Genomic DNA, 25,962 nt, shown 5'->3' with positions numbered 1-25,962 from the left:
TTAGTGTTCTGTTCAGGAAATTTTTCTCCAGTGCCCATGTGTTCGAGACTCTTCCCCACTTTTTCTTCTATTAGTTTGAGTGTATCTGATTTATGTGAAGGTCCTTGATCCACTAGGACTTAAATTTGTACAGGGTGATAAGCATGGATCGATCTGCATTCTTCTACAAGCTCACCTCCAGTTGAACCAACACCATTTGCTGAAAATGCTCTTTTTTCCATTGGATGGTTTTGGTTCCTTTGTCAAAGATCAAGTGGCCATAGGTGTGTGCATTCATTTCTGGGTCTTCAGTTCTATTCCATTGACCTACCTGCCTGTCTCTGTACAAACGCCATACAGTATTTATCAGGATTGCTCTGTAATACAGCTTGAGGTCAGGAATGGTGATTTCCCCCAGAAGTTCTTTTATTGTTAAGGATAGTTTTTACTATCCTGGGATTTTTGTTATTCCAAATGAATTTGTGAATTGCTCTTTCTAACTCTATGAAGAATTGAGTTGGAATTTTGATAGGGATTGCATTGAATCTGTAGATTGCTTTTGACAAAATGGCCATTTTTATTGAGCTCTGCTCTCTTAATATGACCAGCCTGCTCTTCACTCTCCTCGGCATTTGAGGAACAAAGCCCTGCTATGAGTTAGCTCATTAGCTTGGGTACTTTATGCCTTAGGTCTCTAGCTGAACTAAGCACAAAGCTCTAAATGACAAGTGTCAGGGTCCTGGAAACGATACTTTAAAAAGGGCAGCACTGTGGTACACCAGGAGCTTTGAACTAAAAGAGATGGGAACCTTAGAGACTAGATCTCGCTGCCTCCTCCTACAGCATGGATGGAATCCCACCCAGTCAGAAAAGCCATTGTAGGAGGATGCTAGAACCTTTATGGACCCTCTTGGAGGTCTACATCACTGAGTACATATCTTCAAAAGGGGCTATGGGATCTCATCACCTCCATGTCTCTCTCTGTCTCTCTCTGTCTCTCTCTGTCTCTGTGTCTCTGTCTCTGTCTCTGTCTCTCTCTCTCTCTCTCTCTCTCTCTCTCTCTCTCTCTCTCCTTCTTGGTTTAGATGCAAGTGCTTTGGTTCACTGTGAGCTTGCAGAAAGTGGCCATATGATCTTGACTACGAGTGCCTGTGGAGCAGGAGCTGAGTAAACCTTTGTTTTTGTTTGAGTTAACTGCTTCAGGTATTTCTCTATAGCAATACTGAGATTCTCCGGCTTTCCTGCTATCTTCCCCCAACTGCCTTAGCCCACATGTGGAAACCAAATCTCTTTTCCCTAAGGCAAACCATAGAAACTAAATCCTGTCTCCGGTGACTGTAACTTCATAGAGGTTCTGTTTTCAGAAGCAAGTGATGCAGCACGTAGAGGCCAAGAAGAAGCAAGCAGACAGGACATGCTATTTCTCCATCAGGTGGTTGGTCATGGCAACAGGAAGCAGTAGGATATCTTGCTTCCCTTGTTCATCTGTATTTGTTGGGGTTGGGGACAGTTGTGATTCTAAGATCATGAGTTTTCCATCCCTATCATAGACAGGTGGAACTACATGGACAGGAAACTAGACAGAAGAGTCAGAAAGACAATTTCAGTGTGAGATTTGACTGGTGTAGACATAGCATGAGGAAGAAGCCAGGGGTCACTTCAGCTCACTAGCATAGGACCCCAGATGGAGCTTGACGCTGAGAAGGACAATGAAATCAAGACACATTGCATAATCATTCTGATCAATTGATGTCAGAGCTGGGGGTTTATGCAGTCCCAAGAGCTCTGCAGTGAGTGCTTGCTTTCAGTGGGAAGTAACAACAGAGTGTGCTTGCTCCTAGCCAGCTCTCCCCTCCTCCTGCCTGACTCTTATAGAGCACACTTGCAGTGGATGGCTACCTCAGCTTCATAACAACCTGCTTCCTAAGGTCAGAAGATACAAGATCAGGATTGGAGGAGGCATCAACGTTCCTGGATATCTCCTGAGTCTCTCAGATCACCTGTCATTCTACTTTACTTGTATGTTTTAAACTAATACCAACAATTGGCTGAGTCCACATAGTAGCTGAGCTCAGGTCTAAGAACCCATATTGAAAAATAAATTAATAAACAAATAGATCCTGGCCTAATGGCATTTGCTTGTAATTACAGCACAAGGAAGGTAGAGACTAAAAGGACCTCAGAGCTCACTGGTCAACAAGCCTAACCTACTTGTTTGTTCCAGACCATTAAGGGACACACACACACACACACACACACACACACACACACACATATATATATATATATATAATTATTTATTTTATATTATCACTTTATTGTAGTATATAAGTATGCACCTGAGAATCAATACCAAAGATTGTCCTCTAGCCTCCAATGCATGAGCACACATGTTAAACCACACCCCTACACAGAAGCATACCCACAAACATGCATACACACGTTCACACACATACGCAATAATAAGAGTAGCTGTGATAATCAATCGTGCACTGCTTCTTGTTCAAAATGTTATCAGAGAAGCTTTTTTGTAAATATGTAATAAATCTATGACATAATTTTATTATAAACCAAATCATCCTCCCCATACAGACATTTGAGCACCAGCAGCATTAAGAGAATGGACTATTCACTGAAAATACATAGCAAGTAAAAACCATTTAAAAATTCAAAGATAGTAATGCAATATTCAATGTTTAAAAGGCTATCATACTAAAGGAAGAACAATTTAAACACACAGAGCGTTCATTGTTCCCACTCAAAGTAAAAATGTTCTTGCTTTGCAAGGGTAGTTGTCAAATTTGGTAAGTTTGTGTCCAAAATCAACTTGAAATTGGCGTTATATAAGCTCACTTCCTTCCTCCCAGCAAACACATTTTCTCTGCCCGATCTGATTTGGGTTCCGTCTTTGAATTTGTAATTGCCTCTGCTAACTTGGATTTTTAAATCAATTTCTGCTTTAATGTTATAGTCTTCTCCCAGCATTCGCATCTTCTCTTTGTATTTCTCCACTGAAGTATTTACAAACAGCTGCAATGCACAGAAAAAAAAATATTTTAGCCATAATTGAAAATAACAATATCCGGATCTCCTAAAATGCTCCTTACAGAGACACACAGATCCAAGTGCCAAAATTGCCTTTCGAATGACTTATTTTTTGACTCCAAAGTTTATTATTTCTTGGGATACCAGGCACAGACTTTATAGACGTATTTCCCATGGGTAAGCGCGGGCATTTATCTGCAACTTGGACTCACCAGTAGCAGCAAACAGGATCATGAGCATGTTCTTGGCAGGCAGCAGGGATGAACAGCCCCTGGCCCAGCCCGACAGCCGCACTTCCTGGTTCTATCTTGCTCTGGGTACTCCGACCTTTAGGGTCAACTCTTGTGCTGTTTCTTTTCTCGCGTTCTATTTTGTGTCGGCAGATTCTTTCAAAGCAGCAACACCTCTGCGTTGCTTGCTAAGATATAATTCTTCCAGGAGAACAATAACACTTATTATTATTTCCCTGTTTCTCAGAGGATTTTTCCTGGGTATTAGATGAACATAATCAATTTCTCCCAATTGTGGGCACCACACATGGGCGGTCTCCACCTGCCAGCCCTTAAATGGGACTAACTAGAGACTCTCAACCTTAACCCCAAGTTAGAAAGCCTTCCACTGCTCCAGGAAAAGATGATACAGGACCATACACCACCCTACTTCTGCCTCTCTTCCTTCCCACCAATGTTCTATCCCCCATGTAATCAATTTACACTAAGGCTCATCTACACCCAACTGCCCTGTTTCCTGGCTCTAATTTACCTTCTTGCTTCTCTCTGCTGTCCCAGCCCCCACCACCATCTCTTGCAGTGTTCCGATTTTCTGAGCAAAATCCATACCAGCCACAAGCCCAGCCTAATCACCGCTATGACAATTTAATTAAAACCATTCAGACTAAGCTATGAATCATCCATAAATTTCCACTCACTATCCACACGATATGGAAAATATTACTTCATCCTACTGAACCTCAATTTTTTGGCCTATAAAATGGAGATAAAAATCCCCAGCCCATAATATATTTTGGGAAGATGAAATGATACAGGGATAGCAAAGAGGAGCTAAGTGCTGGGGAGTGCTTCTTTTTGCTCCTTCCCTGAAGAATGTAATGTTTGAGTCTTAAGAGAACATTCCAGGGCAAATGGATTGTTCCTGAGCTGGAAACAGCAGGCACTGTCTCCAGAAGCATAATGGCTGTACCTGTAAATCCAGACAGGAGGCAGTGTCAGCAAATGTCTTTCTTGTTATTCTCTGCAAAACTACACACACGTCAGGTGAGATGGCTCCGTGGGTAAAGGCTTCTGATGCCAAGCCTGAAAATCTGAGCTTAATTCTATGGATCTGTAAGAGGAAAGGGAGAAAACCACTCAAACATTGTCTTCTGACCTCCATGCAAGCTCCATGGCATGCATGCATTTCATCCTCTCTCTCTCTCTCTCTCTCTCTCTCTCTCTCTCTCTCTCTCTCTCTCTCTCTCTCTCTCTCTCTCCCTCTCTCTCACACACACACACACACACACACACACACGCACCACACCCACACACACACACATACACACACGCACTATCTCTAAGAAAGGTAATAAAAGTGGTTGTTAAGGGTACTTAAAAATTATTCTATTGGGGGAAGGTGTGATTGGGAGGGATATAAAGTGAACAAATAAATTAATGAAAAATTATTTTTTGTGTTTATGAGTGTTTTGCCTGAATGTATGTTTTTGTACCACCTGTATGCAACATTCATGGAAGCCAGAAGATGTATATGATCCATAGGAACTAGAGTTATAGACACCTGTGGGCTGCAACGTGGGTGCTGGGAATTGAACCTGGGTCTTCTGGAAGAGCAGACAGTGATTATTTTTTACTGTGGAGACATGATTTTTTTCTTTCCTCTTTCTTCTTTTCCTTCTTTTTTCTTTTCTCTTTCTTTTTAAGTTCATACCTCAGATAGAAGTTTCCACCATAGAGTGAAAAGGAAGGTCCCAAAGGCATCAAGATTGACATGAAAGAAATTAATGGCAGAGGAAAACAAGGAACCTTCCGTTGACCTACCAACCTACCTAGGACTGCATGTAATAAAACAGAGCATCGTGCACAGGGAAAATAAAAAAAAGGTCCATGCTGTCCAAATGCCAGAGAATGCAGGTACCATGTAAATGACCTATAAAAAAATTAAGACTCTGGTGACTCAGGGCCTTTGAGCCTTAGACACCCCCCAAGTTCCTACCCCACCTCTACCCACAGATGTGCCTTTATTATTCATAAACAGTCTCTGTCTACCACTAGCCACGGTTCCTTCTTTCAATACTTTTCTCTAGAACACAAAAATGTGAAAACTCACTGGGTGACTTGCTGGATTCTTATCTGTGCCCACAACATACCCACTGATCCTGTGTTAGTTCCATTAACTTCCTCCCTGCATGTGTGCAAATAAGGCTTGCCCTGAGAGAGTTAAACCATCCACACTGCTCCCAGTGCCTGGCCTGAAGTAAATGCGCAATAAATGTTTGCCCAATTCAATTTCCCTTCTCCCTGGATTAATTGGTGGCAGACACAGGGAGCTGGGCCCTCTGGGTAGCTGCAATGCCTACAGGCTTTGTGAGTCATGTCTTGAAAGGTTGGGCAGTAGCCACCCCCTTCTTTGCCTCTGACCTCTCCTGCTTCTTCAGCATGTTTATGGACATAATTACTGTGTGCTATTGATTTCCTGACAGCTGCCTGATGTAACTATTTTACAGAATCAAGCTAATTTCATACATTGAGGCTTTTATGGTCTTTGGCAAACTTGACCCAAGAAGTAATTCCCTCTTCCATGGGTACTTCTGCCCCTTCTCTAACCTCACTTCCTGAGCTCCTCTATCTGTAAGGCCAGGAAAATCCAGAGCCTCTTCCTTCTCCTTGTGGCCCCATACTGATGGTTTCCTCAGGGGTACTATCATAGGCAAACAGGGATGTGTTGGAGAACCAGGAGGCAGAAGGGTGCCAGGTAGAAGGGGTCTCTGCAACCCCTACAGTCTGCCCTGTGGTCTCTTTCCCCGTACATATATGGGTTCCTAAAACAGTTTTCCTGAGCCCATCTGCTCCTTGCGATTTACAGAGGGATCTAAGGCACACATTGTATCATTTCCTTAGCAGCTCAGTCCTCTGATTACACTGTTATCCACTTTAAAAGTGTGGAAACTGAAGCTGAAACAGGAAGGCAGGTTATAATACAAAATATTCACACCTGACCTATGCACATCTCATCTAACACCCTTTCCCTTGGTGCTCTTTCTACTTAGAATGATGTGCAGAGCCAAGATAAAAACATGGAGGCCTCTACTGCTAACCCATGCTTCAGATTCTGGGGACCTTTCATGGTTCTCACAGGCCCAGTCTCTCTCACATAGCCTGGCTCACCAGGCTGTGGCCACATGCCCTCTCCATTTCTTCCCTTCAAGCCAACTCTACCTCTGTAGAACTATGTCCAGTTCTCCCTACACCAGGTAGCCCTTCCTTATAAGTCCAGCCACCAGTGATCTCTTTACTCCGAATAGTAGAAATGCCATCTACACTAGGAGAAAACAGATCTACTCAAGTGTCTCTGAGAGAACCGCCCTGAGTTAGTTGAATCCACACCATATGCCTTTCAATAGATAGAAATTGCTCACCTTCACAACAGCCCTCCATTCTCTCTGAGGATTGACAGGCTTCCAAGGGACCTAAGTTCATCCCTAGTCCACGGATGGGATCCAGAAAAGCCACACTAGTCAAGGCATGCATGTGACCCAAGAAGGTCCAATCTGAGTGACCATAATTTCTCATAGGACAGGAAACAGGGAGGAAGGAGGGGTCAGAAATAGAGAAAGTGGCTTCAGGTCAAACACTCTAAGCTAGAAGATCAAGCCTTGCCTAAAGCTAATGGGGCTCTTTTATTAGATATTTCAGCTCCACACAGCAAATGGTTTCTCTTTGTTTAAAGTACTATGAGGCAGGATTTCTGCCCCTGAAGGGATTCTAGCACATATACTTGAATGGTGGTGTTTGTTCTAATACATATCAACACAGCAGCAGCCTGACCCTCTATTCAGACGTTGAATTTTTATAAGGGGGTATGCCAAACTACAATTAGCTCCATTGATTTTTTTTATATGACTTATTGGATTTTTGTTTTATCTGATAACAAAATAATACATGTCCATTAAAAACAATTTAGAAACTCCACCATGGAAGATTACTACTAACAAACAAGATATATTTACTTTTATTTAATTATGTATGGTATGCTATGAAATTGGAATGGATGTGTGCACACTCGTAATTTTGGATCTTGTTTTAGTCTCTTGTACTATCAGGCTAAGGCTAGCACAGCATAAAATAAAAAGAGAAAGTTGCTACATTGCCAAGGTTCAAACCCTGTCTCTTTATGAATGTGACTTTCAAAATAAAGCTATCCCTTGTATGTCTTGATGGCTTTATACATAAAATTAGCATAAAGAGGACTGGTGAGATGGCTCCACAGGTAGAGTCACTTGTCCAGCAAACCTAGAGACCTGAGTTCAATCCCTGGAACCCAGGAAAGAACTGATTGCACAAAGTTGTCCTTTGACCTCTACAATGTATGAAGTGCCACTAGCACTACATGTATCATGCACACCAAGAGAGAAATGAATGGTGACAGTAATTGATCTGTAGAGGTTTGTGAGGATTAAAGCACATAAAGGTATTTAGTGTGAGACCTGGCATATACTATGAGCTCAGTTTTGGACAAATTGAACTTGACATATGAGGACTAAGTAACAACCAGTTGCTGTGGTTGGTGATAGTAGTGATGGTGATGGTGATGGTGATGGTGATGGTGATGGTGATGAATGAATCAGTCTTAGGCATTGTAGGATATGTAGACTCATCCCCGCCCTCTAAGTACTAGATGCCACCCCACCCCCAGACTACCTCCACCCCACCTTTATCCTTACAACTAAAAGTATCCAGACATTAACAAGTGACCTCTGGGAAAAAAATCTTCCCCCCCCCCAAAAAGCTACACTTGCAGGATATTTGACAATGTATCTGTACCTCATGGTATTTTAACTCATTCTTTATTGTGTAATTAGAGTGCACAGAACTTACTTAGGCGACCTTCATATTGTATCTGTGGCTTGATTGATAGAATTCCTACTATTCAAGTTCTTACATTACATCCTTTCTTCCTAACAGGGCCGCCCTTTCTTAAACTGGGAACTCCATGCAGAGCCACGTAACCGAATCTAGAGTTGTACAATCAGTTGACAACGGGAAACGGTTTCCGAACACATGATAATCAAACATTAAAAACTGAGCACACACTGACACTGAGGGGTTTCTGGCAACACTCATTTGTACAGCAACTTCTCCTCAACCTTGACTGGGAAAATAACATTGCAACTGCCAAAGACCATGGCTTCGGAGCCCTCAGACTTAGAACTACTGTTCCATTTTTGTTTCATTTTTTGTTGTACCTACAAAGTTGTGTGCTTTTACGCAAACCTTGTGGCTTACTTGTGGAGAGCAACAGCCTTCAATATTGTCTTAGCACTATTCCTTGGGATTTCAGTAGCAATTCATATGTTTTTGGATCATATTGTTGGGATGTTTAATTTTAAGCAAGCATTGTTATTCGGCCTCCTGATATACATTTCATGGAAAGACAGAATAAGGATGAATTTTTGTTTAGTATTGGGACAGGATTTCTAAGAAACTTTGGAAAAGCCTTCAACATGCCTCTGCCATCTTGCAACATGTATTTAAGCAAAGTGACCTTCTCAGCACCGATAACTGCAAAATCAAAACCTCCATCAACTCTGAAAACTGTGAAAGGTGTCCCACTCTGTTCACCTCAAATACTCAGTCCGAATTTAACTATTTATTCGAAAAGAGGCAAACATATCCATCTCATTGGAATTCAGTGCAAGCTTGGTGTGGTCTTTAACAAATGGTAAAGTTTTACTTTCCCAAATAACTATTTTTAAAAATTTATAGAAGACTGTGTGAAGAAGCCCATGCCTGTAATCCCAGAATTTGGGAAGCAGAGGCAGATGGATCTCTGTAATTTCAAAGCTAGTCTGAGCCACATAATTCCAGACCAGTCCGAGTTACGAATGAGATCTTGTCTATAAATTAATTAATTGATTAATTAATAGAATTTGTCAGATGAGAGTTGAGCAATGTTTATGGGTATGGCAATATGCCATTAAGAATTGGGGTTTTTTTTCCTATGTTCATCTAGCAGAAAAAAATAGTAGAACGTTTTACTTAGGGGAGAAGACCTATCTATTCCCAGGTTCCTGGCTTTGTTAACAGAGTCAGTATGGATCCCATCTCATGGAGTGGGCATTAAACACAATAACAAACATTGCTCACTATTCTCATAACAGGCGTGTCGCTATTACACCAGTGGTATATAACAAGCAGGCAGGTTCCTATTGCAGCTCGAAGGGTCCACAACTATGTGAGATTGACTATTACATTTCTCCTCCAGTAGGCTATATCACCATCCAGCACCGTAAATGCTAGTCAGTAGGAATGAGGCACCAGCTCAATTCCTCCATGTTCAATGACTTAAGTATGTGGTGTCTTCAGCAATCGGGTCTTATCATTAGGTTGTAGGAGATTAAAGTATTATCAATGGCCTTTAATACTTAAGGGAGTCTATGGACTCCTTCGGATACTCAACTGCATAACCCATTCATTGCACTCAGTGTTGGTAGCATATGATGTATAGTTGAGGTATTGTCTCCCTATTATATTATAACTTCATTTAAATTTAATTTACAGATGTATCTATTTTAGGACAGTATTAGGGTTCCATATGAAATTTTGTAAGGCCTTCGTTGTTATTTGTCCCTTCCGTTTCCCCTCCTCTACTTCGCCCTCCTTCCCCTCTTTTAACCCTCATAAGAGAAACTTCTTGCAGTAGATGATAATTATCAGAGATTGAACGATGTGCATAGAGCAAGAGAGTTCAGAGCACTTGGTCCTTAATGGAATGTCTTTTTCAAGTCCCTCTCCCTTAAGCCTCAGGAATCTATGTAGAAGAGGAGGTAGAAAGACTGTGGGAGCCAGAGGTGATGCATAACTCAAAGAAAACAGAATTTTCCATATCCAACAGGACTGATACACATATGAACTCACAGAGACCACATCCACATGTACAAGACCTGTACAAGTTCAAGCCAGATAAAGTCTCAGCAAGGAGAAAGAGGAGGGGACACAAAATCCCACCCATAACCAAGAAGCCATTTGCAACTGATGGGAAGGGGGAAAATTGGTTTTTGCAACAGCGTCATACTGGACTCTGTTAGGCATCAACTATATTCCAGAGCAGGACACATGGACTTTGTGTTGTTTGAGGCTTGATTTTCTTTTGTTTTGTTTTGGGGTGTGTGTGTGTGTGTGTGTGTGTGTGTGTGTGTGTGTGTGTGTGTGTGTGTGTGCGTGCGTGTTCCTGTTGTTTTGTTTGGTTCTATTTTAAGAGGCAAAGCATGAAGGTTGGTAGGAAGGATCTAGGGAGAGTTGGGGGAAGGGAAATAATATGATCAAAATGTATGAGATTATTTAAATTAAATTATTATTTGTTAGTAGCTTTTTATCTTCATACATATTTCATGCTACAGTATACCCAGCATAACGTAAACATTTCTCAGATAAAAGGAGTTCACAACTGAAAAACATTTAAGAAGCTGCAAAGTTGTCTTTTTCTTAATAGCAGAAGACATTATGGGATAGGTCGAGTTAGGGAAAAGACTACAGTTTTCGTTTCATACATTGAACTGAACGCTGTTCACAATTACTTCATTATTAGGACTATGGTAGTTTCATAAAATGACTCACAAAGTCTTCCATTTTTCTAAAGGAGGAAAGGATTGAGTTGACCTTCTAAATTAACATTTCTTAATGTTTGATCAGTTGAGCTATAAATTTAAGGAAACTTAGCAAAAGGCATTTCTTCAGTAATTTTTTTCTTACAAGTTATTCAAAACTGTAAGTTCTTTAATTTGTCAATTTAGATTTCTATCTTGATACAGAATCATGTCTTATAATATGAATACTAAAAATTACATCAAATGTTATAATTGATATCATACAGCATGTTCTATATCTAGTACCTGTAATTATATCCATTTTCCAGAATCTAATTTTGTATTTGCTTTCTCCTTTTATTCTATTAAATTTTCTAGGTCTTCTACTGGCATTTTAATTCAATTTAATTTCATTTAACACAGTTCCTCTGAGTTTTATTTGGGTTGGTTGTTTCTTTTCATTTTTTCTTCTTTGGATTATTTTTTTATTTAATCCATTTGTTTCTTTACTAGCTGATTGAGACAATCCTGCTGTGTCTACGTAACCAAGTCCTAACCATTGAACTCACAATGCCCTTAAGTCAGCACCCTGAATGATAGGATTAGAGGTACTCACTACCATAGCTGGCTCTCTTTTCTTGTTCTATATTTAGCTTCTGTTTGCTGCTCATTAAAATATCTGAATTAATGTTTCATTCTACGTGAAGAAAAAAAAACCCACAGTTTATAAAAAAAAAAAAAAAAAAAAAAAAACACATTTAGCCCAGCATGATCCGTTCCTGGACTTTATCTCATGTTTTTATTAAATGAAGTTCATGTCGATGATGTATCCTTCACCCTTGTTAGTCCCTTGGCACATCATCGCCTTCCATATTCTGGGAATCAATTTTAGGAATCAATGACTGAATCTCCTTACATTTCCTAATGCTTTTGCTATGGACACTTGATATTCAGTTACTGGACATCATCTATACTTTGTCTTTTGAGTGTGGTGTTTTTGTTTGACTGTCTGTTTCATGAATATTGAATCATCCTTTTGTGCTTCAAATTCTATTGTAGTTATGTTAATATAAACACTATTGCATTTTGTGTCCCCTTTCTCTGCATCTGTTATTCTTAATCTTCCCTTGTCAATCATTGCATGACGTTTGAATCTTATAGCAGCAGCACATAGTTGAGGACCTAGGAGGACTGATCATCTCAGTTATTGTTCTAAATTAAATATCTGTACTTGTTACCATAAATTCATTTTATTATTTCTGCCCATGGGACTCCTTTACTACTTCGAATATTTTTAAGACACCATGTAACCCTGGCTGGCCTAGAACTCACTATGCAGGTAGAGCTGGCCTCAAACTCATGGAAGTCTGCCTGCCTCTGGCTGCTGAGTACTGAGATTAAAGACTCATGCCACCATGCCTAGCCTTCTTTTGATATCTTTATTAATTTATTTTCCCTTACAGCTTTCTTTTCTTTTTCATTTCTATGTACTAAAGACGTCATTAATTGTTTCCTTTGATTTTTCCTCTCTAGTAGCTTAGATGACAGAAAAAAATATATCTTAAAAAAGTATTTTAAAAATTTTGGTGTCCTTAGTATTCAGAAAATAACTCTTAAACTTTATTATAATCCATCTGAAAAACAAAGAATAAATCATTTCTCCTTTTTCTTCCTGTGAAATGAAGAAGCTAAGACATTTTAAATTCTTTCTATACACACCGTCTCTTCTATCTCTTAGAATAAAACATTCTCAGAGCCACGTTTTCTTGTTTTATTTTGTTGGCACTTTTGAGGACAACTTTAACTTTCATGCCACCTTAAGCCATATTAACAAGCATCATTTAGATTTTACTCCATGCTCGATAGACCTTAGTGCTCAGCTCCAAGTTCACTCCGAGACAACCTCCTCATGCTTACATTCATTTTGACACATCTCTGTCAGCTGGAGTGTATTCTAAAGTACTTTTCACCTAGGAAGCGCAAGGCCCTGGGTTCGGTCCCCAGCTCCGAAAAAAAAAAAAGAACCAAAAAAAAAAAGTACTTTTCTCTGAAAGAAAGTAAGTCTGTGCCACATTCTAAACTCTTATATTTTGGAAAATAAGTGTCTGGGTTTAGCCCTCAGGGCCCCCACCTGACTAAATTATAAAACAAACTAATTTGAATCACAGTTACTTCTCTTAAAGACTCTGAAGTGCTTTATGCAAAGCAGATTCAAGAGGATAATAGCTCCAGAACTGCAGAGGCTCAATACTGGTCAGAGACCCTTGCAGGCTATCCTGAGGAAAATGGATGAGGTTCTGTTGTCACTGAGAGGCCTCTGGAATGTATCTGGAATCTGGCTGACAATGGGCAGAGGTGGAGAGGAGAAAAGAAGAGAAAGATAGGGATGGGAGGAGAGCAAATAAAGAAAAGAGAGAGAAAGGGGAGGCGATGAGAGGAGATAAGGAGATGAGATTATAAACTGCTAAGTATCATAGCAGATCTCAGGGGCCAGGCTAGTAGTGGATTGTCACTTCTATCCAGGCCTATCTGACAGAACCATTCACATGCCTACGTTATTATCTACATTTCCTATTGTTATGAGCAAATATCTGACCATAACAATTCAAAAGAAGAAGAAATTCTTTTGGCTCACTGTTTCAAGATATTCCAGCCCCCCCAAAAAAGTGTGGTGGGGAAGTTGTACTAGTGATGGTGTCTTAGTCCTGCATCTCTGAGAACATGAGGTAGCTGTCGCATTAAGGTGGCCAGTCAGAAGGCACCAAGAATAAGAGAGAGGGAGTCATGGGTAATATTTTCCCAAGAATCCACTCACGCCCTGTGACTACTTCCTCCAGGTAGGCCCACCTCCTACACGTTCAACAGACACCCCCAAAATAGCACCACAACTGGGGATCAAGTGTTCTAATACTTGAGTCTGTGAGAAAACTATTCACATTTAAACAGAGTAACAGATGTAACTATTAGGAAAACCAAGTGGTTTGATGATTGGGAACCTCGTCTGTACTACAAGATGCCCTGTTGCCTTTGGTATTTGCAAGACATTCTAATTAATTTAACTTTTGTGATGAGGTATTCAATCTTTTTGTTTCCGTTTTTCCCCTTTTCTGGTGTTTATCGTGCTTAATCTATTAAGTCAATAATCCAGCCAGGCTTCAGATAAACAGCTGAGGCAGCTTCTCAGTGCACCATCTTCCACAGTGAGTTTGATCTTTGTTTCTATGAGCATTGTCCTGATGGAACATTCCTCAGCAGCACTGAGGATGACTTTTCGATTGAGTCTCCTTCCTGTATTCTCTGTCTTAGCTCGGCGTTGCCTTCATCTGGGTATAAGGAGAACCCATGTCTTCCTATTGCCTATTGGGTCAGAGGCATTTCTCCTTCCGTGCACAATGCTGTCTTTGTCTACACCCAGGTATCCTTCACTCATTTCATTTCGCCATCTTTTACCCCTTCTTTTTTTCATCTCTACTTGTTCCTCCTCCCCACTTTTGCTTAGACAATTCATAGCATTTTTTCCAATTTACCATTTATTTTTAAATATGACATAATTTTCCCAGCCCACGGGGGCTATGAGGCAGACGTGTATTGCCTTTGACTTGATACACTCTTGGGTGAAGGGCAGTTACAGACTCTCTATCCAAGTGCCAATAAGTGGGACCCACATTTCTATTCTGTCAGAACTAAGCAGAGAAGACTCGGCTAAGGCTCAAGAGACTTCAGGAATCTCCCTACAGCACTCATGGCATGACAGGCACAGATATCTGGTACAAAAACATGAGGTCTCTGGTTATCACTTGAGCATCTTCCTAAATAAGAGCTGTAAGGCAAGTATATGCCATCCATCGAAACTTCTGGGGTTTCCAGAGCAGAGGGCCGGAAGGGTCTCTGAGTCCAGGCACATAACCAGGGCAACAGCATTCTCCTAAAACTTCAGCAGAGAGGAATGGAAAATGTCCCCTGATGACAAAGTCAAGCTTAGCTGGATCTCCTGGAGATGTCTCTGGCCTCATAAGGTTTCCATGCAATTTATTGAGCATGGCCTAATAAACAGAGCTTCTGTATGAATTGATGCTATAAAACGAGTTCAATTATCACAATAAATGTTTTCAATGTCTATATTAACTACCCAAATAAAGCCTAAGTCATCTTTTTTTTTTTTGCGATTTTTGGATATTGACCATGTACTTTACTGATCATTAGTCAGACAATGTTGGATGAATAAGTCAATATGAATGGGTCCATGAATGGAGTGAGTGACTGAGTATTAGGAAACAAACCAACAGCTAAAACAATGTCATCTTGTCTTAGTATACCAATCAGAATTGGTTTCCTGTGTGTTTTCCCTCTCTCTGGGAGAAGGAATTCCTCACATTGTAACACAAAGACAATAGTCAAGTGACTTCTAAGTGGCACCCAACTGGAGCATGCTGGGAGAGCTGTACTGGCCTTTGCCTGATGCTGAACTGCTAGCCTGCCAGTTCACATTGCCGTCAGCCAGCTCTTGATCTATACTCGCTTCAGCCCCCGCCATTGACACAGTTCTGCCCTGTCTTGCTCCCTAGGTATGAGGTGCCTTGTTTTTGACCCACTGTATTGATAGCTAACCAGCTTCCCTTTGAGGGTTCTCCATCTCTTTCTCTGACTGAGCAGTGGACTTGCTGCAGATGTAAACACCCACAGGTACAGAGACATGAAGAACAGAGCAAAGATGGAGGTCAGGATCAGAGACTCCCAGTGAAGAATCATGTGCTCTGTAAAAATGGCAGACTGTTAGCCCCTGCGTATGTGGATATGACAGCTAAATACATGATCAAGTTGCCAAAGTGACATGGTGACAGGTTCCTCTGACATAAATACCAGTCAAAATGTAATGAGGATGTAGCCCAACCACCAGCAGAGTCCCGGACAGGATGCCCTACTCTCTACAAAGTGAAGATCAGAGAACAGCCCTGGTTCTGATCAAGGTCTCCTCTGCACAGGATCAGGTAATGAATGCAGAGGGCTCAGGATGATGCAGGTTTCTGAGCTGATAGAGGCAGCTCTGACAACAGAGCAGGGAAACTGACAAGTAGCCCCAGGTCCTGTACTAACTAGCTATGCAATCTCAGACCGCCATTAACCTCTCTCAATCTTGATAGACTGCCCAGTGGAATGGGATATTGGTAACGGGTTGTTTCTCTGTACTAATTCTTTCCATGAGACTCATCTCACCCTCTGCCTGTGCACCCACCTCACATACCACCTCGGAGTCACCTAACGAGCCCCAAATGGAGTTGTTCCCAGGGCTGTCAGCCAACTGGATCTTCAGTTGATGTGGGGCCCTATTTTTGTAATGCCTCTGACAACAGCTTTGGTGCCAGGCTCTGATTTAATTGTTATGCATATAAAACAATGTAATCCAGGCTGAGGTGACAGATAAGCAGGGAAAGTGCTCACCTTGCAGACATAAGGACATGAGTCCAATCTCTACAGCCCAGATGAAATAGCCAGGGATGTCCCAGAAATTTCAGCACTGGAGAGGCAGAGATGAGAGAGTCCCTGGGGCTCACCAGTCAGCAAGCCAAACCAAATCATCAAGTCACAGTCCAGTGGAAGGCCCTGTCTTGAAAAAAATCCAAGAGCAATGCTATCTTGAAGAAGAATATTGAAAGTAAACCTGTGGTCTCCATATTATGTGCACATGCATATATGTACACTCAATACACATATGTACACACACTAAAAAAAATTAATAATGATGTAATCTTCAAAACACTCTGAAGAAATATAGCAACCCACCATACAACAATGTTTCACTCAGCAATGGATGGCATGGACAGTGTGGTCCCAAGAAAATTATAATGGAACTAAAATATCCACATCGCCCTGCAGCATAGAGTCACAGCACAGTGCATTGCTCCTGTGTTTGTGGAAATGATGTTGGAAACAAATCTGCTGAGCCACTTGTTGCAGGAAGCTAGCACACATCCAATTATACATGGCATGTGATACCTGATAATAACAGTAAGTGATTGGCATGTGTTCATGTGCTTGGCATGGCTTCGCCATTATTTTGCAGCATACTTTTTTTGCACTTACTTTTGAAAGAACTTACTGTAAAACAAGATGTTTTGTTATGCCAGCAGCCACTTCACACATCTGCTTATGTCCCCTGGCAACCTGAAGCGGCTGTGTGGGAAAGTTGATACTGTGTGTGTAAACATCCTTTAAGGCTCCCACCGTGGTGCAATCACCTTCCTGTGCACATCTCGAAAGCTTTCACCATTCTGAAATGACTTACAACTGTGTCATCACTATTCCTACCATAGTGTCACACTAACCCAGTGTCCCAGAGACACTGCAGACTTCTTGCTTACTGATAACTAGGCTCTCAACTCATGTCCAAATAATAGCTTCTGCACCTCTGACTGCCCCAAATTACCCTCCTACCTTCCAATCCATGGCCAGTTAAACCCCATCTTTATTCCCTACAGTTGCAACTCTAACATGGCCAGAAATTCTGTTTCCTTAAAATTATGGCCCTCTTCTGCCTTTCCAGGTTTTGAACCAGGATCATAGCACCCCAAGGTCTGTAATGCCATCTGACTACAGCTCTCACCTGTGGTTATTCAGTATCATAGCCCACCAGCCTGGAGGGTGCTGGAGCCTAGAACACAGCCAGCCCATCCATCTTCGCCAGATGGCTGGTTCTGTGTTTCTTGCTTCTTGTCAACCACTTGGTCAAACCAACTCAACTCACTTCTCCCCTTGACTGTTTCTTTACCTGCAAACAGTGTTTCTAAACCTGTAAACAGCTTACGTGGCACCATAGGAATCTGACCATAGAAAAGCACTTTCTGTGTCTCAATAGCTGGGGTATTCCAAGCACTGGAGTCTGAGACCCCTGGCTGGAAATCCCTCTCTTCTATTTCATCTGCCCATTTGTTTGTAAATGAAAATTCATGAGTGAGGTGTAAAGGCCTTATGAAGAGAACTCAATGGGGTTATTTCAAATGTGTGTAGCCATGTCTACATAATTTCACATAACTATTACCCGACCAGCTGCTCTCAGTCTCTTCTACAGTCAATTCCTTCTTCCCATAACCAAGCATAGTTCAGAACCTCATCATTTGTAGATCTGATCTAATGTTGAACTTAGACTTCTAGGAAAGAAAAGAGAACCTTGTAGGTCAGCTTCCTTTCATTAACAAGTTGCTCTGACCATCTACCAATTGCTTTTCTTTGGTTTTATTACTCTTTTGTCTTCTACTGTGTATGGGAAAAGCAGGCATCATTCCCTCTGAAATCTTAAAAACTTTTAAGGCTCTCCACCCAATAATTCATTCTTCCTTCCACCCATCCATCCATCAATCCATTCATTCATTCATTCATTCATCTAACAAGAACTTACTCTGTAACTCAGACTTCTTTTCCATAAGATATTGCTGTTGACATCTGCTGCTTTCTGAGTGTTTAATTAGGATTAGAGTGTCAATAGGTACAAGGGTGATATCAGAAGCCACAAGTTTACATTCAAATTCCTGTTGTATCCCTTACCAGCTGTTTGATCATTAAAGAATATTTAGCTGTTCTGTGCTTCTGTTCCCTTCCCTAGAAAAGGATTAAATGTGGGTTAAACTGATATTTGGAAGGTGCTTGGGATAGTGTTTAGTACACAGTAGGTGCACTCTATACAAGCAGCCTATAATTACCAAATATGCACCATGTCCTGTGGCTACATAAACATTCACTGCATCATAGCTGTTGTTTTTTATTATGTTCGTCTTCACAGACAGGAGACAATAGGAGTACACTGGAAGTTACCTGGAGCAGTATCATGGGAAGAAAATCCAGTCTTTAAGCCATTGTAGTACATCAAGAGATCTAACCTAAGGTTGTATCTAACCTAAGGTGGCCAGCTTTCAGTTAGCATTGGAAAATCCCAGGAATACTCCCATATTCCAAAGCAAACAGAGTAGTGGGCTACTTAGCAAGGGAGCATAATACCCTATGCTGTCTTTCTCCTGGGCTTACCACAAGGGACAAAGGAAACTAAGTGTGTGAGAGTGCTATGCAGCCGAAGGAGAGCTTTTTGTTCTCCTGAGTATCTTGCTCTGTTTTCTGATGATACAACAGAATGCCTACAGGAAGAGATGCTTAAAAGAACAGAGGTTAATTTGACTAAGAGTTCTATCTACTGGGTAGTTGTATCCAGTTAACTTTGTTCAGCAATCCATGGTGGAGAAGTAGAAAATACAAGCGGGCCATGAAGGAGGAACACTTACACAGAAGAGATGGGAGGCTGTGAAAGGCTTACACTTGTCCCAGAAGAACTAACACCTCCCCCACCCCAGCAAATTTAATCCCATGGAGAGAACTAACCCAGTTTCTGCACAAGACATTAATCCATTCCTGAGGGTGGTACTCTATGATCTAATTATCTCCCTTTAGACTTCCTCGTTTTTATTTTTCAGGATTATAATCTTCATTTATATTTTGACCATCATTGAATATTACAGTTCACTTCTTACCATTGTCAACATCTATGTAGAGTTTTTAAAGCACATATTTTCAAGACATTTATTACTTTTAATTGTGCATATCACGTAATTTCTTGGTCTCTAATAGTCTCAGCAAACCTTACCCAGGCTTAAATGGATTCCCTATACTCAGCCTCTAAACCTCCCACGTGGTCCTCAGATGCAGCTAGCAGCAGAACCTGGAACCACTGCCAGAATCAGGAGGCCTCAGTGGTAATCAGTGCATAGAGGCCTGAGGTGATAGGATGCTGGTGCAATTATATATTGATTACAGGGGTTGTAGCTGTCCTGATTGCTTCTTATTGATATAAATATACCAGGCTGCCTATTTGGATAAAGCTGAGGAAGAATTAGGACAGACAGGAAAAGAATTGAAAAAGAGCTTAAGAGAGGAGGAGGTGTCAGTGCAGAGGAGCAAGCCACAGAGCTGGGAACAGCAGTGGCATGAGTTACCCTCAGCCTGGAGCTCTTAGCTATGGGGCCAATGTGTTCTTTTGTCAGCCTGACATACCTGGAAATATGGACTCTTGGTTGAAGAGCTGTTACCGTCAGATGTCCTTTCAGCATGTCTGTGGCTGTATTGGATGAAGGTTGCCATAGGAGGATGCAGCCACTGTGAGCTGTGCCATACTTAAGTAGGTAGGCCTGGACTGTCTCAAAGACTTAAATGGATGTGAGCCTGGAAGAGAGGCAATAATCAGCGTCTCCTGGAGGTCTCTATTTCAGCTCCTGCCTCATGGCCCCTGCCTTGCCCTCTCCTACCCTGGACTCCTTCCATTTTGGATTCTAACATAGTTAAATAAACATAGTTAGATAAAATAAAGAAGAGTTTATTTTAAGCCAAATAAACTCTTTCATCTTTTAAGTTGTTTTGGTCAGGATTCTATCACAGCGACAGAGAAGTAGAACAGTATCCAAGAAACAGGACAACACAGATACCATCTCTCCACAGTCACTTCATTCCTTAGAACTCCCAGATGCAGGAGCCTCAGCAAAGCCTTTGTGGACAAATATGAGGACCAGAATTTGATCTCCCAGAACTCATTTTTTAAAAAAAAGTCAGGAATGATGAGAAGTGCTTGTATTAGAGGAAGAGACAGGTAGACCAGATCTCTGGACTTGCTGGCCAGCCATTGTAGCCTACTTGGTGAGTTCTAGGCCAGTGAGAGATTCTGTCTGCAAAACAAGAAGAGGGACAATTGAAGATTTCCTCCAGCCTCCACAGCATATGTACTTTTATGCATTTTCATGCATTTCCATATGCACACATATGAGCAATGCATGTATATATGCATGCACACACACCCCCTATTCATACTCATACTTGAACTCATACTCATACTCATACTCATACTCAAGAAGAACTTCTGGAAGCTTCTTATGCCTAACAAAGATATACCTCTCAGGTTGGAGAGATCAGAATCAACAGCTGGCTGGCTGGCTGCCTCCCTACGGCAGCCAGGCTGTGATATGAAAGAAGCAATGGCAAGAAACTACCTGTGGAGGTCAAAAGTCAAATGAGAGTCACAGTACAAAGGGGTCAGAAGTCATGAAGTTGAAGCACACAGAGAGAGAGAGAGAGAGAGAGAGAGAGAGAGAGAGAGAGAGAGAGAGAAGAGAACCAGGAGTCTGATCTCAAGATAAATTATTGGACATCAATTATGCATTTATGTTAATGGGATAAACATGTTTAACAGAGCAATGGCATCATCCATCCCAAAGACTTTGAGAACCTCCAGTCTGTGCTAATGAGAGAACTAGAGGAAAAGGGTCAAATAACAGTTCACACTTACGAAAATAACTTAAACATCATGGTTCAATAGACGTGTCTAGGGAGTCAGAGCCCCTGCATTCAAGATTAGGAAGCACCAGCCTGAAGGTCTAGCAATGTTGTCTCATGTTGCAACTAAGCAAGCATGATCCTTGCCTTCTACACAGTGTTACATGTATACCACCTCATCTAGTTTGAACAAGCTCCTACATTTCCACAGCCCACAGTTGGGGGAACAAGTCCCCCACCCTCTTAGAGAAGCCAAAGTGTGTATGCTTGTGCATACACACACACACACACACACACACACACACACACACACACACACACACACACGAGCTGCTCCTTACTAGTCACAGAGGCTAAACTCACTCAGGTTGGTTCATAAGCCCGAATTAACACTCAGCACTCTTTGGACTTGTGAAGAGTAGTGAAAGTTTTGAGTTGCTGACATGTACGCCTCAACAAAGGTGAGGCTCAACAAGGTAGCAAATGCTCTGCCTTCTCCTGCAGCTCCCATATGCTAACCAGCTGTCCTTGTCAGGGTCTGTGACTCTTGGTGGCATTTCTATTGCTAAAGTAAGATGTTCCTCAAGTTCAGTGGTGAAGAGCAAGAAGACTGGCATATGGCCTGAAATGAAGATACAGGCATTAGAAAAGTTTTGTTTAAGCAAAATATATGGTGCTTCTGGGAGTGACCTCATCATTCATGAATAAACTATGCATATTAAACAAGGCTCTTAAAACAGAAACACACAAAGATACAGTTACATGTAGACTGGATAAAGAAATGTGTGATGGTATGAATAGGTTTGGCCCTCCACAGACTCATGTGTTTGAAAGCTTGGTTCACAGGAAATGGCACTACTAGGAGGTGTGGTCTTGTTGGAGGGGATGCGTTACTGTGTGGGTGGGCCTGAGGTCTCCCAGGCTTAAGCTCTGCCCAGTATACAATTTCAGTCAACTCCCTACTGCCTGTAGAAGACAGTCTGGCTACCTTCAGATCAAGACATAGAACTCTCAGCTCCTACCCCAGCACCATGTCTGCTAGCACACTGCCATGCTTCCTGTCATGATGAAAATGCCCTGATTAAATGTCTGCCTTTATAAGAGTTGCCATGGTCATGGTGTCTCTTCACAGCAATGAAACCCTAGCTAAGACAAAATGCTACAAGCAAAGCTAGTGGGAGCCTAACCACACATTTCCCATTGGGACCACTTATTCCACGTTTCTTGACTTTACTGAACATGATGTAAATGATGCACTAAGTAGTAAAATCAGGCTTCCCTGCCTAGTGCTGGGCCTGAAACTAAAGGAAGAACCAGTGGTCTTTGTAGGCTACTGAATGTCCGAGAAAGAACATCTGTAGCCACAACTTTTCAAATCTAACAGCTGATCTTAAGAAATCTGACACTCATGGAAAGAAAGGTCCTTTCCCCACAAGGAACAGAACAGTAACAGAAACTATGGGGGTTTTGGGTACTTTTTCCTCAAAACAGTTACAATATATGTATTGAGTGAAACAGTTCTTTGAAAATTTCTGCAAAAAAAGCAGAAGGTACTTTTCTTTTCAAAAGTATCAAATGCTTGAGTCTCTGGGTATTCTTTTGGTTCCCAGGAGTTGGTTCCCAGTAGGCAGAAGGCCCCAGTCAGCAGACCATCCTAAGCCATGGCTGAAGCAGGAGGATTGCCTCAAGTTTGAAACCAACCTGAAGTTCAAGACCACCTGGAACTTCAAAGGAAGACCCTGTCTCAATAAAACAAGAGAGAGAGAGAGAGGGAGAGAGAGAGAGAGAGAGAGAGAGAGAGAGAGAGAGAGAGAGAGAGAGAGGAGATTTACCTAGATAATTTAAAATCAAGTATCAGATTGCTACGTGCTAGCTCACAGAATTGGCACGGACAGTAAAGAGATCCAGACCTTACTTAGAGAAAATCCATACAAACAAGGGCTGTTTCTTGTATTGCTGCTGGTTGGAATATTGCACAACCCATGTCTCTCCTCTGGCCTACAGGGAAAAGAAAACTCCTGCTGAGGCTGGTCCAACTCACAATTCCAAACTGTTTCTTTGTAACCCTTACTCCAAATTCCCGGTTCCAAATAGGAACACCCAATTTCTCAGAAGTAAGTTTCCAAAGACCGGTTGACAGGATATTGGAGCATGCAGGTCTAGAATTTTCAAGGCCAGCGTCTATGTGGATGCTGGCCTTGATTCCCATCATTGGCATACTGATGTGGGGCTACAGGGTTGGCATTAAGAATGGATAAAATGTATATACAATGAAAAAAATAAAAAGAAGACACTGACATCATGGAGATAATGCCTGGGTATAGAGGTCAGCCTGGATTCTTGGGTGACCCCCAGGTATATTTCTTTACATCCAGGTCAAGAATGGTGACAAATGCTGGGTCAGAGAGCACAAAGCAGTCAGCTCAGTTTAAACAAGGAGATTTTGAGAAGCCTGTGGCTGTTGGAGGGTCATGCTACACATTCTCCAGCCTTGTGTGATTGACAGGACACTCTTCAGACAGTGGATACTGTAGTCATCATTACCTTAGAAAGAAACAGAAAGAGAGACAAAAACAAATGGAGACCGAGAGAGAGAGAGAGAGAGAGAGAGAGAGAGAGAGAGAGAGAGAGAGAGAGAGCAGATTGCTCAATGAACAGGGACAAAGCATTGTCTCTGCCATCCCTGTATAGTCATTTCTGGAGTGTTTGGAGGAGACAAGATGACAATATGTTGCTCAAGAATGGAAAATTCCAGAATGTTCCATGTTCACCATCCTAGAGAAGGCAGAGGGAAAACTGAGTGATGAGGCAGTCTAATCTTCTGCCCTTGTCTTTTAGGATAGGATTCATCCTGTTTACACGCTTGTTTCAGAGCAGAACTTGTTTAATTATCTGAAGTTTTTGGATTTATTTTGTTGTTGTTTTTAATTCGCTAAGTGTAGCCCGCAGCCTCAAAGTAAGCAGAGTGTGTCTTTAATGAAGCTTTAATAAGTTTAAAAGAGGGAAGAACAGAAAATAAGTGTTGCCATCTACTAGGAGAGTGCAGTGCTCTCCGTACACCTGCCCCTTTCAGCCCTCTGCACCGACACTTGACAGGAGTCAGTTCACCACACAAGGTCTCTGTTATTAACAAGAGGTGCAGAGAGACTCCCCAACTCGTGAGTCTATTCAGGCCTTGTTGACTGATTACCCACCACATACAGCAGGCACCAAGAATCACGTAAGTGCATGCTCCTGAAAGAACTCAGCACACAGTAGGCATTCAAACAATGCTTTTGTTTTTCTTGGCTGTGGTTCCATGTCTGTCAAACCTGAAGTCACAGCCCCATGAGGAATCAGGCATTTTCTCTACATATATACACATCTTCTCCATAGGCTAAATACTGAACAAATCAGCTTTTATATATAATATTACTTCCATTTATTTTGCAAAAGATTTGCTGACAAGACACCGGTAGCATCCAAAATTTCATCTAGACAAACAGGGCAGGGACCAGGGGAGCTGGGAGCTCTGTTTTCTCCTGTAAGCTTCCCACTGCCTCCTTTCTACCCTTGCAAATGCACCCACAGCCCAGCACATGTGCACCAGGGTGATAAGAGACTTTCAAAGGCCTGGCCACAGCGGCAAGAAGCAAGTGGATCCGAACCTGTGTGTCTGTGTGCTTGTGTGGCACACACACACATGCACCTGGAGTGCTTTTGGAGCTCATGAGACAATGGAGCAAAGGCAGAGAGACTACAAAAGGTGAGGGAGAGGCAAGGGAGCAAAGAAAGCAAGCTGCTTGGCCGCCTCCCTTCAGTTCTGGCTGCACAATCTGAGCCAGCTAACCAGTTAACCATATGATAAAGGACGGCAGGGAAGGAGGGAAGCTGCCAGCCCTCGGGCCCTGATGTGGAATGAAGATAAACATTAATCACCGCAATGCCTTATGGGAGCTGGGCTTGTTCTGTACACATTTTGGTGGGGGATTTATGAACTAGTAAATGTGGACAGCAAAGTTAATGCTTTCCCCTATTTTCTTCTGGGGCCTTCATGCTCTAACCCTTGGTTAGTCAGGTAATCTCACCCCAATCCTAGTATGCACAGTTCAGTCATACACATAGCAAACACACACACAGAGTCATACACACACACACACACACACACACACAAACACACACCACACATATACACACAAAGAGTGACATACACATATACACACCACACACACACACACACACACACACACACAGGGGTGGCAGGGGGCAGGGAGGCAGCTCTTGCCTTGTGATGAGGGCAGATTAAGGATGGAGGGGTGAAGGAAAAGGAGACAAACAAACATGCATTTATGGAGACCTAGTTTGTGCCAGGCTTTTCAGAAGAATTTTTTTAAGCCCATTTGTACAAATGAGGGAAACTAAGATGTAGATAAGCTATTTGGACTTCGTTTTTATTTTCAGATCTACACAGCTGGTAAATAGTGAATAAGGACTCAAGCCTAGAATTTTTTCTCTCTTTCTTACTCTTTTTTATGCCTAAACTAAGATGCTTAGCATGAAAAATATGGCAGATTTTGACAGATGTATATACTCAAGAGATGCTCAAAAAATGGGGATAATAAACATCCCAACCCCGATGTCCCCAGTTTCCCCCATGAGCCTTTGCAATCTCCCTCCTCCATCCTTCCAGTCCCCTCTTCACCAGGCTACAATGGGAATACATCTCTGTTACCAAAGAACACTTTGCATTTCCTGGAACTTTCTGTTTATTTGGACCCACAGAATATATAATTTTGTGTGTCGACCCTCTGGCATTCATGATTATACTGAAATGAATCTAT

General features: G+C 41.8%; 1 long non-coding RNA gene across 3 annotated transcripts; it reads right to left on the bottom strand.

Annotated features, from left to right (window-relative positions):
* Nucleotides 1-2,292: 2,292 nt before the first annotated feature.
* LOC120097031 (uncharacterized) lies at nucleotides 2,293-25,730 on the bottom strand. Of its 3 annotated transcripts, none has more exons than XR_005494090.2 (6): nucleotides 19,874-25,730; nucleotides 16,280-16,445; nucleotides 5,084-5,184; nucleotides 4,225-4,365; nucleotides 3,237-3,511; nucleotides 2,293-3,009 (listed from the first exon to the last, which is right to left on the bottom strand). It is a non-coding gene; the product is annotated as an uncharacterized LOC120097031 (long non-coding RNA). The 3 variants fall into 3 exon arrangements; XR_005494092.2 differs by having other exon boundaries at nucleotides 3,237-3,455; XR_005494091.2 differs by lacking the exons at nucleotides 5,084-5,184; nucleotides 16,280-16,445.
* Between the last annotated feature and the right edge of the window lie 232 nt (nucleotides 25,731-25,962).

The sequence above is a fragment of the Rattus norvegicus genome, chromosome 15 (genome assembly GCF_036323735.1).
Source record: "Rattus norvegicus strain BN/NHsdMcwi chromosome 15, GRCr8, whole genome shotgun sequence".
Classification (NCBI taxonomy): domain Eukaryota; kingdom Metazoa; phylum Chordata; class Mammalia; order Rodentia; family Muridae; genus Rattus; species Rattus norvegicus.
This window is presented reverse-complemented; position numbering and strand designations above follow the sequence as displayed.